At 39.6% G+C, this 17,836-nt stretch overlaps 1 long non-coding RNA gene across 1 annotated transcript in view; it reads left to right on the forward strand.

The window, feature by feature from the left end:
- Positions 1–17,605, forward strand: part of LOC138167445 (uncharacterized) — a 19,571-nt gene extending 1,966 nt beyond the window's left edge. Inside the window, exon 2 of the long non-coding RNA XR_011169886.1 lies at positions 17,248–17,605. This is a non-coding gene — a long non-coding RNA (uncharacterized lncRNA). The remainder of the gene's footprint in view (positions 1–17,247) is intronic.
- Positions 17,606–17,836: the final 231 nt, after the last annotated feature.

Here is a 17,836-nt window from a genome sequence, read left to right on the forward strand (position 1 = left end):
GGGGGGGGGGGAACGGTGCATACAGAGGGTACCGTAATGTAGCGTGTAGCGCAGGGGATCACCTTCACTACAGTAGCAATCTCAATAGGGCTTATTTTTGGGGGAGGGCTTATTTTAGAGGAATCTTACACAGTAAGGGGAGGGCTTATTTGCGGGATAGGTCTTATTATCGGAGAAACACGTAGCTTCAGGGCAGGGATTTGAACCCAGAACCTTTTGACTTCAAATCCAGCACATTTCAAATATTCATTCAGTCAATCAACAAGCATTTATTATTTTTGCATGCTGGCATCAGTCTACACCAGTGGGCAGAGTCTTGAGCCACTGGGCTGAGTACCTGGTTACAAGATAGATAAAGCATTTATTAAATGCTTATTATGTGCAAAGTACTATGCTAAAGGCTGGGTTTATAAATGCCAGCAAGCAAGGTAATTCTGTCTTCAAAGAGCTTATGATGTAATTTATGAAATGTCCTTTTTTTTTTTCATTCAGGATTATGCTCAGATTTGCTGGTAAGTTATTCTTGGTCACAACCCCAGCTCTTTTGCTCTTTGAAATATAATGTTTCAAGACCCACATTTTTTTGGAGTAGAAGCTGCTAGGTCTTGTGAAATCCTGACTATATTTCTGTGGTATTGAAATTGTGGGAGGTTTTTCTTGTTGCTTACAATATTTTTGTCTTGACCTGGGAGTTTTGAAATTTTGGCTTTGACATTCCTGTAAATTTTCCTCGTAGGATCTCTTTCAGGTGGTGAACTGTAGATTTTTTTTACTACTTTACCTTCTTCTTATACAACTTCAGGGCAGTTTTTCTTAATAATTCCTTTGTAATACTGTATCCAGATTGTTTTTTTAATTATAACTTTCAGGTAGTCTGACAATTTTTATATTGTCTCTCCTCAATCTGTTCTCCGGATCAGTTGTTTTTCTAACGAAATGTTTCAGATTCTCATCTATTTTTTCTAGTTTTATTGTTTCTTCAATTCCTCTTGCCCAATTCTAGTTTTCAAGGAGTTATTCCTTAAGATTTTTTACCTCTTTTTCCAAATGGTTAACTCTTTTCATAATTTTCTTGGGTTGCTTTTGTTTTTTCCCTAGTTTTTCCTCAGTCTCTCTGATTTTTTAATTCTTTTTTTTAGTTCTAATGGCAGAAGACTAAACATAAAAGAGAGCTGGGGGAACAGGACAGGGGTACTCACATCCCACAGCACAGCCCTTCTGCCTGGTCCCCAGCATGCTAAGGCAAAAGTTGATCTATCAGGGCTTGTGGGATCAAGGGCAGGATTTGGAAGGAATGGTCCACATAAGAGGCACCAGAGGAAATAAAAGAACGGTGCTAGCACTAAGACACAAACACTGTCCCTGCCCCCAGAGAGTTCACTTTATAATGGGGAGGGTCTGACCTTTCCCTCAGCATTCACAGCATACTTTCCGGGCCTTTGCATTTCCCTTTCCTAAAATCCATAAGGGGGGCAGCAGCTAGGTGGTACACTGGCCCTGGAGTCAGGAGAACCTGAGTTCAAATCCGGCCTCAGACACTTAACACAAAAACTAGCAGTGTGACCTTGGGCAAGTCACTTAACCTCAATTGCCCTCAAAAAAAAAGGGCAAAAAAAATCCTTAAGGAAAGGAGTAGATCACTACGTTTTAAATAGAACCTAAGATGGAAGTGCTGACTCTGACGCCTGGTGGTTGTATGACTGGACTCTTGGCAAATAATTTAACCTCTGCCTTCCAGACAGCTCTGTCAAACTGTAAATTGCATCACTGTTGCCAATTTCCCTTGACAGCAGTATCTTCTCTCTGGCGCTCCCCTATACCAAGAGAAGCACGTTTTCAGATCAGAATATGAAAAAAATCCCTTACACCCCCTTCTCCCAGCCTCTTCATTTCTCAGACCTAGGATATTTTAAAAAGTTTTAAATTGAGCAACTGCAGAAAAATAAGGCCACAGGGTTTAGTGATGCAAGGAAACCTCAGTATGCTATAATCCAATCCCCTCTTTTTATAGGTGGATAAATGGGCTTTAGAAAAGTAGCTTGCCCAAGGGCACAAAGCTAATAAGGGGCAGAGAAACTCAAGATGAATGAAATACAGTTTTCAGGCAGTGGTCCAGTTCAAACAAGTTATAAGGAGAGTTGGGCATTTTTGTGCTACTATATACTAGTCCCAAGATGGATCTGAATATACTGGTTACTCAGTATTCAGTCCAGCCCTCTGAGGCAGTTCATTTTAAAAGAGCAAAGCAGAACTGGACCTAAAAACTCTTGAAACATCTCAGACATCAAAATTTTACTTTCGGTAGTACTATAGGCGAAACATACCATATGAATATAAAATAAATTGTTTTATAATTTTTTAAGGTAAACATGTGATAATATGCATGTAATAAGGGGGATTTTGTTATCCTTTTTAGAGTTCAGTTTCTCAGGATCCGTGACCATGGCAATGTCTAGTTTCCAGGTGTTAGAGAATAACTCCCAGAATAGCCCCAAAGATTCTGGGTCGCAATTCCTAGAATTACAGACCATCCTATTGAGACTGTGTCATAAGATATGGGGGCGACGTAATTGATATTTACTACACTTGTGCAGAATGACGATATTGATAAAGTTAACTTGCAAACTTAATGTTGGCGAGATGCCTTCTTGTCTGTTGCCCCATAAAACAAGTGGGTACTAGTCAGTGAGGGGGGGAAACTACAGGTGATGCATAGAGTAATGTGAAGACCTACCTGCCTTAACCAGCCCCCCTTGAGGTTCGAGGGTGTTTAAGGGAGTGCACAAGCTGTGCCTGTCCCATTGACCCCATTGAGACTTGGGGTAGTTGCCCCGCCCCTTCCAGAAGAATTGATAGGAAATGCTGTAGGAGCTGGTGCTCCCATTATCAGCAACTTCCTTTGAAAAGACTAGATTAGAATAAAGTTGATTATTAACCCTTCTGAAGGTGTCTGCCTATCTGACCAGATCAAGAGTGAACTTGTAAAGTGAACTTGTAAGTAAAAACTGCCTCCAGTGTATCTGTAGAACAATGCATTATCTGTGTAATGTGGAAAAAGGCACTTAGTTATTCTGGACCTCAGTTTTTTCATCTATAAAATGAGGTGGTTGAACTAATCTTAAGTCCCTTCCAGCTCTAAATCCATGATCCTGTGAAGGATTACGATTGCTAAAACATTTGAATTTTATTGTTGTCTTTTATCATAGTTCTCTTTCTCTCAATATATATATATATGTATATATATATATTAACAGAAACCAGTTAATGAATAAACATTTACTAAGCATTTACTGTGTGCTAGGCAGAAAACAAAAAGGCTTACTTTAACTCAGTTTAACTACTACTAAAATCTGTACATATATTTTGACTATAAGATTAGCATAGGATGATAGGATTCTGTGATTTGGGGTAGAAAGAGATCAGTCAGTAAGTAAACATTTGTGCTAAATGCTGGGGATCCAAAGAAAGATGTATAAGAGTCCCTGCTTTCAAGGAGCTCACAGTCTAATGAGAGAGACAATATGAAAACTATGTGCAAACAAGCTGTATACAGGATAAATTGGAAATAATCAGCAGGGGGAGGCACTAGAATTAAGAGGAATTGGGAAAGGCTTCTAATAGGAGGATTTTAGCTGGATCCTGAAGGATGCCAGGGAAGCAGAAAGGAAAGATGAGAAGGGAGAGAATTCCAGGTATGGTGGACAACCAGTGAAAATGCCAGTAATCTGGACATGGAATATCTTATTTGTAGAACAGCTAGTGTCATGACTAAATTTTAACAAATGGATAAACTGAGGCAGATTTCCTAGCTACATAACATTTATTAGCAGGGGCATGCTACCTGTCAACAAATGGGTCAGTGACTCACTTCCATCAATGCCAAAGACCCCAAGTAAAAAGACAATTACCCTTATGTAGATTTTGGGGAGTACAGAACAAAGAATAGAGCTGGGTAAATGACATCATGGGATTAAGGGCAACAAGCTTGGTTGGAAGTTTGGTAATAGGGGTTAGCAATGATCGCCTTCTTTTCTCATGAGACTAAGAAGTGTTCTTTGTTTGAGTCCAGGTGCAAGATAGTGGTCTATAGACATTCAGATGGTGGAATAAACGCATGGGGCCCAAACTCCCTTGCTTCCTCATGAATTCACCACAGTCAGTTAAATTCCTTGAGGCAGGAGAGCTGGATTTTTAAAATTAACCCATTATAGGTCAACTGAACTCTGAACTAAGTTCAGAGACAAAGAAACAGAACTTAAGCAGTTATAGGGCAAAATAAATTACTTGCAAAAGGATCAGTAAGAAAATGATATAGGATTAATCTTAATCTTCTCATAAGGAAGCCAGTGTCACTGAATCAAAGGGTACGTGATAGAGTGTAAGGTCCAAGAAGACTGGAAAGGTAGGGGTTATGGTTATAATAAAAAGGGCTTTGAATACCAAATAGAGGATTTTATATTTGATTCTGAAAGTGATAGGGAACCACTAAGCAAGGGGGTGGCATAGTCAGACCTGTGCCTTTGGAAGATTACTTCGCCAGACTGCTGGCTGAGAAACCAACCAGCAGGCTATTGCCATAGTCCAATTGTGAGGTGATGAGGGCCTGCACCAGGGTAGTAACTGTCAGAGGAGAGAAGGGGGCACATGCACATTTCTTCAATGTTCCTTCCACCACAAAACACTGCTTATACTATTTCAAACACTTCAGGTTAAAAACTAAGAAACCTTTCAGTCTTTAGACTTGAAATTTAGACTTCAGGCTTCTATGCTTCTCAGATGGCTTCTGATCTCCTCAATCAATTGAACCTGCTCTCTCCAGCCACCAGTGATCTCCTATTTGCAAAATCTAATGGCCTCTCAATCATTATCTTTCATGACTTCTGCAACCTCTGTCAATCATCTTTTCGTAGATACTCTCTTCTCTAGATTTTCATGACATTGCTACGGATGGGTCTTCTTCCTACCTTTCTGGCTATTCCAAAGTCTCCTTTGATGGCCCTTCATCCAGGTCACGCCGTCTCACCTTGGGTGTCCCCCTAAGGCTTTGTCCTAGGGCCTCTTTTTCTCTTCTCCCTCTACTATTTTACTTGAGGACCTCACTTTGCCTTAGTTTCCTCATCTGTAAAATGACCCAGAGAAGGAAATGGCAGAAAAACCAAAATGGGGTCATGAAGAGCCAGACATAACAAATGATTCAACAATTCTTGGTCCTAAACTTTCTCCTGACCTCTAGCCTTACTGCACCAACTGCCTGTTGGACGTTCCAAAACAGAACACATCTCTAGTTTGCAGACCTCTCCTCTTCCAGACTTCCCTGTTACTGCCATCCTCCCAGTAGCCCATGTTCAAAATCTCTGTATCATCCTTGATTTCCTCAGTTACACTCATTTCACAGAGACTGTTGCGAAGCCTTTCATTTTTACCTTCACAACATTTCTCATGTAAGCCTCCTTCTCTCCACTTATGTAGTCACCATACGTAGAGGTAGAAGACCTCTCACCTAATGCCTGGACTATTGCAGTAACCTTCCCATTAATCTCTCTACCTCAAGCCTCTTCCCACTATAATTCATCTTCTTCCACTCAGCTGCCAAAATGATTTCTCCAAAGTTTGGGTCTGACCATGTCAACTCTTCAGTTCCCGCTTCATAAATTCCAGTGGCTCCCTCTTACCTCCAGGATCAAATGAAAAATGCTCTGTTTGGTATTTAAATCCCCTTTACAAACAAGGCTGTTTCCTACCTTTCCAGTTTTCTTATACTTTACTCCCTTCCATGCCCACTAAGATCCAATCACACTAGACTTCTTGCTGTTTGCCACACACAACATTCTTATTTTTACTGGAAGCCTTCTTAGTTCTGGGGCCTTCCCTCTGTTAGTTATTTCCTATTTATCCTTTATATAGCTTGTTTGTATTTTTTTCTGCTTGTTGTTTCCCCCTTTAGACTGTGTGCTCCTTGAGGTCAGTGACTGTCTCCTCTTTTTTATTCCCAGCACTTAGCAAAGTTCCTGACACATTGTAGATGTTTAAAAAATATTTGTTGATGCATAACTAATATGGAAATATGCTTTACATGATTGCACATTTATAACCTGTATCAAATTGCTTACTGTCTCAGGAAGGGTAGGGGGAGAGAAGGAGAAAATTTGGAACTCAAAACTATATGGAAAAAAATGAATGTTAAAAATTATCTTTAGTCTGATTAGTAGTCTAAAGATAATTTTTAACATTCATTTCTTATGTAAAGATTTGAGTTCCAAATGTTCTCCTTCTCTCCTTCCCCTTCTATCTTCCTGAGACAGTAAGCAAAAAAAAAAATATATATATATATATATATATTTATCTTTAGGCATAGCTAGGTGGCTCAATGGCTACAGCATCAGCCCTGAAGTCAAGAGGACCTGAGTTCAAATTTGACCTCAGACACTTGACACTTACTAGCTGTGTGGCATTGAACAAGTCACTTAATTTAACCCTGATTGCCTCACAAAAAAAAAAAAAATTATCTTTACATGTAATTGGAAGAAATAAAACATTATTTAAAAGAAAAAAAATAAATGTTTGATGATTGATTGACTATGCACTTTGATCACGCGGTCTTCCATGCCTGGAATGCTGCCTCCTGACTTCTTTGGCTTTCAAAAAAACTCAGCCCTGGGACGGCTAGATGGCACAGTGAATAGAGCACCAGCCCTGGAGTCAGGAGGACCTGAGTTCAAATCCAGCCTTAGTCACTTAACACTAACTGGGTGACCTTGGGCAAGTCACTTAACCCCAATTGCCCTGCCCTTCCCCCTCCAAAAAGCAAAAAACTCAGCCCAAATCCCATCTTCTGAAGCAGACTTTCCATGTTCCCTGCACTGCTAGTTCTTTCCCTCTGAGATTACCTACCATTTACACTATTTGTATGTTGTATATACAACAGTTTGCATATTGTCTTTCATTGGAATGTGAAGCCCCTTAAAGGCAAAGATATTGTTTCTGCCTTTCTTTGCCTTCCTAGCCCTTAGTACAATTCTTGGCACATAGTAATAGTTTAATCAGTGCTTGTAGGCTGCCTATATGCATACCTAAATAACAAATGAATAAACTTCAGTTGCTTCACCTATACAGTGAAGCTCATAATCGTGTATACCCTTCCTCATAGACCTGCTGTGAGGACAGTATGTAGGAGGTACCTTGCAGTGGTGGGAAAAACTATGGTCTTGGAGTACAGAGAAGTGAGTTCAAATGCCATCTTTGACATTTACCCCAGTAAGTAGAAAACTAGGCTTAAAGTCAGAAAGACTTGAATTTAAATCCTGCCTCAGACACTCCCTAGCTCTGTGACCCTGGGCAAATCATTTAACCTTTTTGTTCTTCAGTTTCCTTATCTTAAAAATGGGATCATAGCACTTTGGCACCTACATTATAGGTGGTTGTGATGAGCAAGTAAGATGACATTTGTAGAGTGCTTTGCAAACTTTAAGGCACTCTATAAATGCATGTTACTGTTACTGTTGCTGTTACTTGTGTCACCTTTGATAAATCACTTAACTTATCTGAAGGTCAGCTTCCTCATCTGTAAACTTGGGATACAACTACTTGAAATACAACCCACATGATTGTTGTGAAGAAGAGTGTTTTGCAAACCCTAAAATGTAGAAATGTGAATTGTTATTAAACCTTAATTTGATGTATGTTGTTTAGTCATTTTTCTGTTGTGTCCAACCCATTTGGGGTTTTCTTGGCAAAACTGGTGTAGTTTGCTGTTTCTTCTCTAGTTCATTTTATAGATAAGAAAACTGAGGGAAACAGTGTGAAGTGACTTGCCCAGGGTCACACAGCTAGTAAAGTGTCTGAAGCCGGATTTGAATTCAGGAAGACAAGTCTTTCTGACTCCAGGTCTGGCACTCTATCCACTGTCACCTAGCTGTCTAATTTGACATATAAATGCAAATTAATATGGAGCCTGTAATAGAAGTGGTGGGAGCTGAGATTTCCAGAAAATATAATATAAATATGCTACAGAAATCTAATTAAAAGTTGGTCCTTTCAGAGGTTGGGATGATAGGAGTCATCTTAGGAATCTTCCATTTGCAGAGCAAAGAAAATAAGATTGGGATAATAATTGGGAAAATAAACTTTCATATTTAAGCTGTTCAGGGGAAGGTCTTTTCCATTTTGAATTGGTTCTTCATAATCAGATTTATCTGGAGTGCATTGCTAATATCCATACACCATAAACAAAAGCTTAAGACAGTTCAGCTATGATTCCCTCGCCCATAATCCAACATAAAAGGTGATATTAATGGACAAAGTTTCCCTTTGTCTTGTGTGTATGATGGGAAGAGAGAAGGGTTTCGTTGATGTCAGATTTCCCAGCTGTCTCCTGCTCCTTCTAGTTACCTAAGAATTAAAGAGATATTAAATCTCCCACATTTGGATACCCACATGGGAAAGGGAATAGGGTCCTGCATTTAATGAGGGAACCCCATCCCAGACAAGATTCATTTGCTCATTTAATAATTTTTTTCAGTGTTCTTACTCCTCTCTATGGTCTGTGTAGTTTGTATGCCCTCCAGAATAGGGCACCCAGGATGGTGAAGGTCCTCGAGTCAATGGCATTTGAGGAACTGGGCATATTCTGGAAAGGAGAAGACTCCAGGGTTTCATAATAGCAGAGTGCAAGTATTTGAAGGACTGTCACACACAAAAAGAGATTAATTAGCCAGGTTCTTTTTATCCCCCGAGGGCAGAAAGAGCAATGGATGGAAGCTGGAAAAAAAAAAAAAGACTCTTTTAGGCCTGTCGTCAGGAAAAACTTAACAATTAGAACTGTCCAGAGGTGAACAGGGCTGCCTCAAGGGAATGTGTTCTCCCTCCTCGGAAGGCTCCAAACAGGTTAGATACCCACGTGCCGAGAATGCCATTATAGTAGGGATTCCTTTTGAGTATAGATTGGACTAAATTGCAGCTGAGGTCCATTCTTCCTCTCAGATTCCGTGAATTGTGAAGTCACTAGGGCAGCCTCTTATACAACCAGAGTGAGTCGAATTCCCGAAAGCAACATAAGACTTAAGCCTCTCGGAATTAGGATTTGTATGCCTGTTTGGCACCTTGCACGTTTTCCTAGCTGCCTATTATTGTTCATTTAATTGGAATCATAAATTTCAATGGCCCTTCATTCCTACCAGGAGGAATCCTATCTGCAAAATGCATATGTATGTGTGGGAAGACCTGAATCAAAACATCCTAATGGGTATTCCAGGCTATGTTTTCCCGAAAAACTCATTCAAAAGACAGATTATTGTTTCACTTGGTGATGTTCTGCATAACTCCGGAAATCTGGCCTTGGCATTCCCTCACAACTTGACCCCTTGCATTTCTTAACTTGATCTGCCTATCATGATGCTAGCTTTTATAAGGTTCTTGTTTTTTTCCTCTCTATCATTAAAAAACACTTTATTGTGCAACCCTGTTTCAGGCTTGAATAGAAGTTATGATAACAGAGAACACTAAGTGACAAAACTTTGAAGAGTAAGGAAGGCTCTGTCGTCTAATCAGTCACCATGGTGGAGGGTGATCACTGGTCTGTAGACCTAACTTTCCAACCCTGACACTAGCTGCTGTGTGACTGGCAGCTTTGAAGCCTCAGGTTCTCCGTCTCGAAATTCGAGAGGGTTAAACTGTGACCTCCAAGATTCCTTCTAGCTCTAAAATCACATGATTCAAAGTGAAGCTACCAGTGCTTACCCCTCTGATCTTCCCATTATCAAATCTGGTCTCAGTCAAATGTAACATTGTCGATCCCATCTCATAATCAGTGTTGGAAGTCAGTAATGGTTTTCAAAAATCAGTCAGCAAGCCTACTGAGCAAATACTATGTATCCAGCAGAGAGACAGTGCTACATAGTTATGTAGAGAGTTGACCTTGAAGCCAGGAAGAACTGAGTTCAGGTGTTACCTCTGGCACATACTTGTCTGAGACCCCGGACAATTCATTTAGCATGGCAGATCGGCAATTCTCAAACTCTTTGCTCTCAGGACCACCTTACACTCTTAAAAATTATTGATGGACTCCCCACAATGAACTTTTATTTATGTGGATTATATCTGTTAGTATTTACCACATTAGAAATTAAAACATCTTAGTATTATTATGAAAATAGTTTTGACCTTGCAGATTCCCTAAAAGGGTCTTATAGACATCCAGGGGTCCCCAGACCACACTTTGAGAATTACTGCTCTTATCAATGCTTTCTAAACTCTGGGTCTCAACCTCAAGGGTTGTGAGTAGAAAAAGTTTAAGAAGCCCTGATCTAGATAACTCATTAAGGCTGTAAGTTTCAGAGAAGGTACCAAGTTTTTTCATCCAGGAGTTACTTATACCAATGAAATCACAAGAATAATCCTTAGCCCTATGTATCTAGCACTGTAGTAGTATATTGGGGATAAAGTTTATGGAATCATAGAGTTGGTTCCTTACCTCAAAGTCTCATTGAGGAAATATGGCTTAAAGGTCTGAAACATGTTAGAGAATTACATAAGATAACATATAATCAACTACTCAGTTATGTCAAAAATACTTTGTAATCATGATAATTTAGAAGACAGGGGCGGCCAGGTGGCGCAGTAAGAGCGCATGCCCCAGAGTCGGGAGACCTGGGATCAGTTCCGGCTCAGATACTTAATACCCACACAAAATAACTGGCCGTGTAACCTTGAGCAAATTGCTTAACCCTGATTGCTTAAAAAAAAAAAAGAATTTAGAAGACAAGTCAGTATTGGCCAGAAGCATGTGGGAAAAGCTTAATGGGGGAGGTGAGTCTTGAATCAGGCTTGGAAGAATAATCAGGTTAATGACAGAGAAGAGAGAGGTGCCCATTCCATGATAGATAAGAGCAAAAGCAAAGGTTCACAGGTAAGTGGTGTGTCTGAGAGACAAGAAGGTGAAGTAGAGCATTAGTCTAAAAGAAACAAAAATAAGATGTGGTAGGCAAGATGGGGGCAGACCACGCAGGTCTCCAATATTAGACTAAGAAATTTGAACTTGATAGGAAACTTCTATAGATTCTTGAACCAATTCATGATATGAAAGTAGTGTTTTAGGCAGTTTCATCTGGTAGCAAGTGGTATGTAGGACAGATTGGGGCTGGAGGGAAGAGGCTTGAGGCAGAGAGACAAGACTGAAGACTACTTATAGCAAACTAGGTGGGAAGTAACGGGGGGCAAAGAATTAATTAAAAACAGTGAAAAAAAAAAAAAAAACTGGGTCTGAGAAATACTATGAAGGTTCAAATAGTGTTGGTGATGTCTTATTTATATCAGAGAGAGAGTCAGTAGTCAAAGTTGACCTTGAGGTTTTACTTACTAGTGGGGAAGGGTGAGGTCATTGACAGGATGAGAATTTGGGGGATTGATAAGAATTTGAAGGGTAGAATTGGAGATAATGAGCTATTTTAAATGTTTAATTAGGTGGCTGCAGTATGTCCTGTAGGAAATTTGGGATGCAGCTCTGGTGCACAGAGTGAGATTAGCATTTGATTGATTTAGGAGTCATCAGCTTAGAGGTAAATAGTTGGAGGGGGACAGAATGGATGGATTTTCTTAGAGATCTGTTTTAGGGCTCACTCTAGCTTTCAGATATTTCCTGGGGGTCTACTCTTAGAAGCAATACACCTGAACTGAACAAAAGGCTCTGAATGAATGCTAACATATTCACTATACTCATAAAATGCTCTCATGTCCCAGGGCTGGCTCCAAAGAGTCAAGAATTAAATAAGAATCTCTGGGCATGAACAATCGTTGGCACCTTTCTTCCTTGTATGAGCTCATAGCCACCTATACAAGGGAAAGTTTCTTAGAGTCCAGCCAAAGCCATGAAGAGTAATTTCTTCTCTTTAAGAACATGCCTAAAGTCAGACATGGGATGAGTCAGACTCTCTTCCCCCCTTCCCTTTTTCCTTCTGCAGAAGCATATTAAAAATCTCCTTTTTGATTCAACTGAAAATATTAAGAAATAAATATTTCTCCAGCCTAAAGTCCTTTCCAGACTTTTCCCTTTAGGAAAGTGTGTAAAAGGTCACAAACAAAAACTGAAGTTCCTGGAAAATGGATTAATGGTGGTAACCAGACTTAGAACAAAAAATATTTCTGATATAATTAAGATGATTTCCTTTCCCCATCCTTTGAAGGGAACATGACCTAACTAAGAGCAGAACCTTCTTTCCCATTCAGAAGGCATGAAGGTTTGTTCTCAGTCCCATCAGAGAAGGAACTAAATAACTTTTAAGACAAGATTAAGTAATTTGTTAAATACAATGGAGTGGAATGTTAACTCAAAATGGTATTTTAACATATTGTGAGCTGTTCCTTGTGCAAAATTCCTACAAATATTGCCTCAAATTATTTTGGTATGTTTGAGATATGCAGAGGCATGAGGGACTATGTTTGGAAATCTCTCTATAAATTAGAAATACTTATATTTAGAATAGGGTTAAATTAATAAAAATCATTTTTGTCAGGCTTGTGCCTAAAATGCAGAGAATTGTGTTAATATTTTTCTCCTACAATCTTCTTCATGCCATCAGCTACAATGCTCAAAGATCCCAAACCATAGATCCAGAAATAGAGTTAACAGGTAACCTCCTGACTTCCCCCACCAGTTGCCACCATAGAGCCCCTTAAAAGCAAGGAAATATCTCTAACATAGATTGGAGATGGGACTTTTCCTGTGCAAAAAGAGGAAAGTTAGGAAGCCATCTTGGGAGCTTATACACCATCATCTCAATTTAGTTGCAGATTTGAAGGAACACAACACCTATCCTATGTCCAGTCAGTTGTAAAAAATATCCTTTAATAATTCCCATTTGTGGGGCGGCCAGGTAGCACAGCGAGTAAGAGCACTGGCTCCAGTGTTGAGAAGACCTGGAGATAGAATCCCGGGCTCAGACACTTAGCACCCACCCAGAAATACCTGGCCGTCTAACCTTGAGCAAGTTACTTAACCCCAATTGCTTAGGGGTGGCCAGGTGGCTCAGCGAGTAAGAGTACCGGCTCCAGTGTCGGGATGACCTGGATCAAAATCTGGGCTCAGATACTCAGCACCACAACCAGAAATAACTGGCCGTGTAACCTTGGGCAAGTTACTTAACCCCAATTGCTTTTAAAAAAAAAATTCCCATTTGTACATAGATCTATTGTGTGTGTGTGTGTGTGTGTGTGTGTGTGTGTGTTTTCTCTCCTTTTACCTTACCTGGTATGGATGCTGACTTATCACATAATCACTCATTTGGAAGAGGCTATTGCCACAAAGTACAGGAATTAAAAATGGGTAGAAGAAATTGTTCCATTATTTTGAAGTTCCTCAAACTCACAAAAATTAGCCTTCATTCAGATTGCTGCATTTCCAATTGCAAACATCATGGCTCTGGGCATTTTCTTTGACTCTCCCTCCTTATCCCTGACTGCTGACTTCCCTGGCTTCCTTTAAAGTTCCAATTCAAATCCCCCCTTCTATAGGAAGCCTTTCCCAATCCTTCTTAATTCTAATGGCTTTCCTTTATTAATTTTTCCTATTTATCCTATATTTAATTTGTTTATAAATATTAGTTTGTTATTTCCCCATTGGATTGTGAGTTCTGTGAGAAGGACTGTTTTTGTCTCTTTTTGTATTCCTGGTATTTAGAATAGTGCTTGGCATATAGTGAGTGTTTAATAAATGTTGATTAATTAGTGGCTCTAATTTAAGAACAGAAAATGGGAAGAGTAGAAAACTAGAGACTAAGATTTGAAGGATGCCTTGCTGTTAGGGCATGAAAAAAAGAAAAAGGGTCAATGAAGGAGCTAGAAATATAACATTCAGAGAGGCAATATATATTTCCAGTATCCTGGAAACAGGAGTGTGCCGGAGCCAGCTCTAACTTGCTCTTAGGAGCCATTGTTAAATTTTCATTATGAGTATTTACACTTCAGAATTTGGCAGCTATTACAAATGAGGGCTTCATTTATTGTTTCGTTGATTGTCTAGACTTAAGAAAGTGATGGATAACATGTTAGTAATGCAGATTAAATTTAAATGTATGTTGCAAACAATTTTTTTTGAGAGCTGGTTGTTAAACATTTACTATCACATCCTTGCTAGAAATCACTTTTATGAAGAACGGAATATCTCATAGTCAGGTGAAAGAGAGGGGTCAAAGCGAATGAGAAATGACAATTCAGTTAGAAGGAGTTTACTGGTGACCACTGAACACTTTCAGTATCATGATGGGTGTGGAAGCCAGACCACAATGATGGAAGGAAAAAAAATGGGTGATTAGAAAGTGGAAACTTAGGGGCAGTTAGGTGGCACAATGAATAGAACACCAGCCCTGGAGTCAGGAGGACCTGAGTTCAAATACGGCCTTAGACACTTAACACTAGCCATGTGACCTTGGGCAAATCACTTAACCCCAATTGCCCTGCCCTTCCCTTCCAAAAAGAAAAAAAAAATGAAAACTGTGCTTATTGAAGGAATTTGGTAGGGAAAGAAAAAATGGAGCAGGAGACTCTAAGGTGTGTTTGTCTATGTGTGTGTGTATATATACTGATAAAATAGGTCTTCATGTTTCTTAAGGCAAACGGCTAATCAGTAAGCAATTGAAAATGCCAGAGAAGCAATGTACAAGTTTTAAAGCATGAGCCTTCAGGAATCAAGGCAAGACAGAATCCATGAGAGAGATGGAGAGATTATCTTCAGAAAGCATGATCTCTACTTCTACTCACACTGGAGAAAGGAAGGAAAAAAAGGATAGATTCATAAAGGCATGTTAAGGAGAAGATTCATCCAGGAGGGATCACATACCAGATGGCCTCTCTCTTCTCCGTAAAGTTACAGGAGGTATTATCGGCCCAGAGTGAAGGGGTATGAGGGCTTAAGGTGAGAGGAAACCATCTGGCACAGCTGCCATATGGGGAGTACATTAGAAGGTTAATGAAGAATGAAAAAAAGCAATACTGAGGGTAACAAGGGCCAAATTGAAGTTAGCATGAACTTGCATTGGACAAAGTATAGACAATTATGCACCTTCCACCAGGAGCAATTAGTGGGCCAGGAAAAATGGAGAAAGTAAGGTCAATATGGATCACCAACTATGATATGGCAGTTTAAAAAGTGAATTAGGCTGCATTAAGAGAAGCAAAGCTTATTCCAGGAATAAGGAAGTCATAGTCCAATTGGAACCTCTACTGGTTGGATAACATCTAGATTATTGTGTTCAGTTCTGGTCATTACAAGTTATGAAGGATATTGATGAGCTGGAGCGTATCCATAGGAGGGAAACCAGTTAGTTCTAAGTCCTCTAGCCCATGCCATATAAGGACCAGTTGAAGGAACTGGAAATGGTTAACTTGGATGAGAGAAATAATAATAATAATAACAACAACAATAATAGCATTTATGTAGCACTTACTATGTGCCAGGTACTGGGCTAAGCACTTTACAAGTATCTCATCTGATCCTCACAACAATCCATTTAGGGAGGCAACCAGAAGGTTAAGTGACTTACCCACAGTTACACAGCTAGTAAGTGTCTTCTTGACTCCAAGTCTAGGGCTCTATCCACTGAGCCACCTCCCTGTCCCAAAGAAGCTCAAGGAGGGAGACAGGATAGCTCTAAGTATTAGAAGGGTTGTTCTTGGCCCCAGAAGACCAGAACTAGAAGCAACGGATGGAAGTTTCAAAGAGGCACATTTACTTCTTGGCAATTTGTTGTTGTTTAGTTGGGTACAACTCTTCATGACCCCATTTTGGGATTTTCTTGGCAAAGATAACTGTAGTAGTTTACCTTTTTCTTCTCTAGCATATAATAGATAAGGAACTGAGGCAAACAGGGTCAAGTGACTTGCCCAGGGTCACATAGCTAGTAAGTGTCTGAGGCCAGACTAGAACTCAGGAAGATGAGTCTTATTGACTAGAGGCCCTGTGCTCTATCCATCGTGCCACCCAGCTTCCTGTCTTGAATATAAGTGATATTGGGTTGGCTAGGTGGCGTAGTGAATAGAGCACTGGCCCTGGAGTCAGGAGGACCTGGGTTCAAGTCCAGCCTCAGACACTTACCACAAAAACCAGCCGTATGACCTTGGGCAAGTCTCAACACCAATTGCCCTCCAAAAAAGCCAAAAAAAAAAAAGTGATAATCTAAAAATGGAACAGGGTTACTGCAGTAGTGGTGAGTCAAACAGGTGACCATGCAGTTCCTTCCTATTCTACTATTCTGTGGAACCAGTTTTGGGGAATAAAACAGCAAATTCCATGGAAGAGTAGGCTGGCCTAGAAGTCTACTGTAGTGGTATCAAAACTCACATAGAGTTTGTGGGTAGTATTGACATAGAAAACCACAAATTAACATTACCTAAGCTGTATTTTTATATATTTTGTTAAACATTTCCCAATTATATTTTAATCTGGTTCTGCCACTTGGGTTTTTTTTTTTTAATAACAAAGGTAGTTTTGTTAAGGTATCTACCCTAGGAGATCAAGTAAAGAGTCTTTCCTGAGTAACTGGGAGAGGCTAGCAGCCTGGATGAAGGGAAATAATTGAGTGATTGAAGGCCTACCAATAAGCAGAAAGTAGATAATAGTGAATCATGGATCTAGATAGAGGAGGGACCTTAAAGTTTAGTACAGGTCCCCTCAATGGAAACTGAGGCTCAGAGAGGTTGATGTTTTTTCCAGGGTCACACAGTAAGTATTTGAGGTGGTATTTAAACACATCTACCTCACTATGTTTAAGACTTTATCCACTATGCCATGCTGTCTCTCCTTCAGATTACTATGCTCCCTTCCTGAGGACATTGCTATAGCTGAGCAAAATGAACAAGTGGACAATTAAAACACAGAGAAGAATTGGGGAATGGTTAAACAAATAATGGTACATGAATGTAATAGTAAATTACTATACCATAAGTAGCAATGAATGTGATAAATATTGAGAAGCATGCACCGATGCAGAATGAAGTCAGTAAAATCAAGAAAACAATATACACAGTATATACAATAATGACAACAATGCAAATGGAAAGAATGGTCATAAAAAATTAATATTGCAAAATTATAAAGAAGAAGCATGGTTCAAAACAAGAGCAATGAAAACCCTTCCGCCCCAAAGCTTTGCAGAGGTGGGGGGTCCACAAGTGGTATACATTAAATGCATTTCAGACTTTTTCAATTTGTTGACCAGTCATACTGATTTTTTTCCACTTTTTCTTTTTTTTGTCTCTTAGAAAACTACTGTTTGTTATATGGTATGACTCTCTGGAGATACAACTAGATGGCTCAATGGATAGAGCACTGGGCCAGGATTCAGGAAGACATGAATTCAAATCCAGTCTCAGACACTCACTAGCTGTGTGACCCTGGGCAAGTCACTTACTCACTGTTTGACTTAATCCACTGGAGAAGTGAATAGAAACCCCTCCAGTATCTTTGGCAAGAAAACTGTATTTGGGGTCAGCAAGAGTTGGACACAACTGAATGACTGAAAAACAGCATAGCTCTCTGGGTGGGGCAGGGACATTGGGGAAAACTATGGTGATATAAAAAACAAAAACATCAATAAAAATCAATAAATCATCAACAAAACTTGCTTTAATAAAATAATATCAATATCATCAATAAAAATCAATTTAAAACTTGCTTTAAACTACATGAAATGGCAGAGTTTCTACAGCTACAGACTGAGTATTATACTTGGAAGGAGTTAACATGAGGTGATGAGGAATGATGCAGTAGAAGGAGGTCAGCGGCATCTGAGGGAACTATACCTTGCTTATTCAGTCAAGTTTAAACAAGCAACTAATAACATATATTAGG

This window comes from Petaurus breviceps, unplaced genomic scaffold (genome assembly GCF_028583685.1).
Source record: "Petaurus breviceps papuanus isolate PSGF00001 unplaced genomic scaffold, PetGlider_PUasm1.0 229, whole genome shotgun sequence".
In the NCBI taxonomy this organism is placed as follows: Eukaryota; Metazoa; Chordata; class Mammalia; order Diprotodontia; family Petauridae; genus Petaurus; species Petaurus breviceps.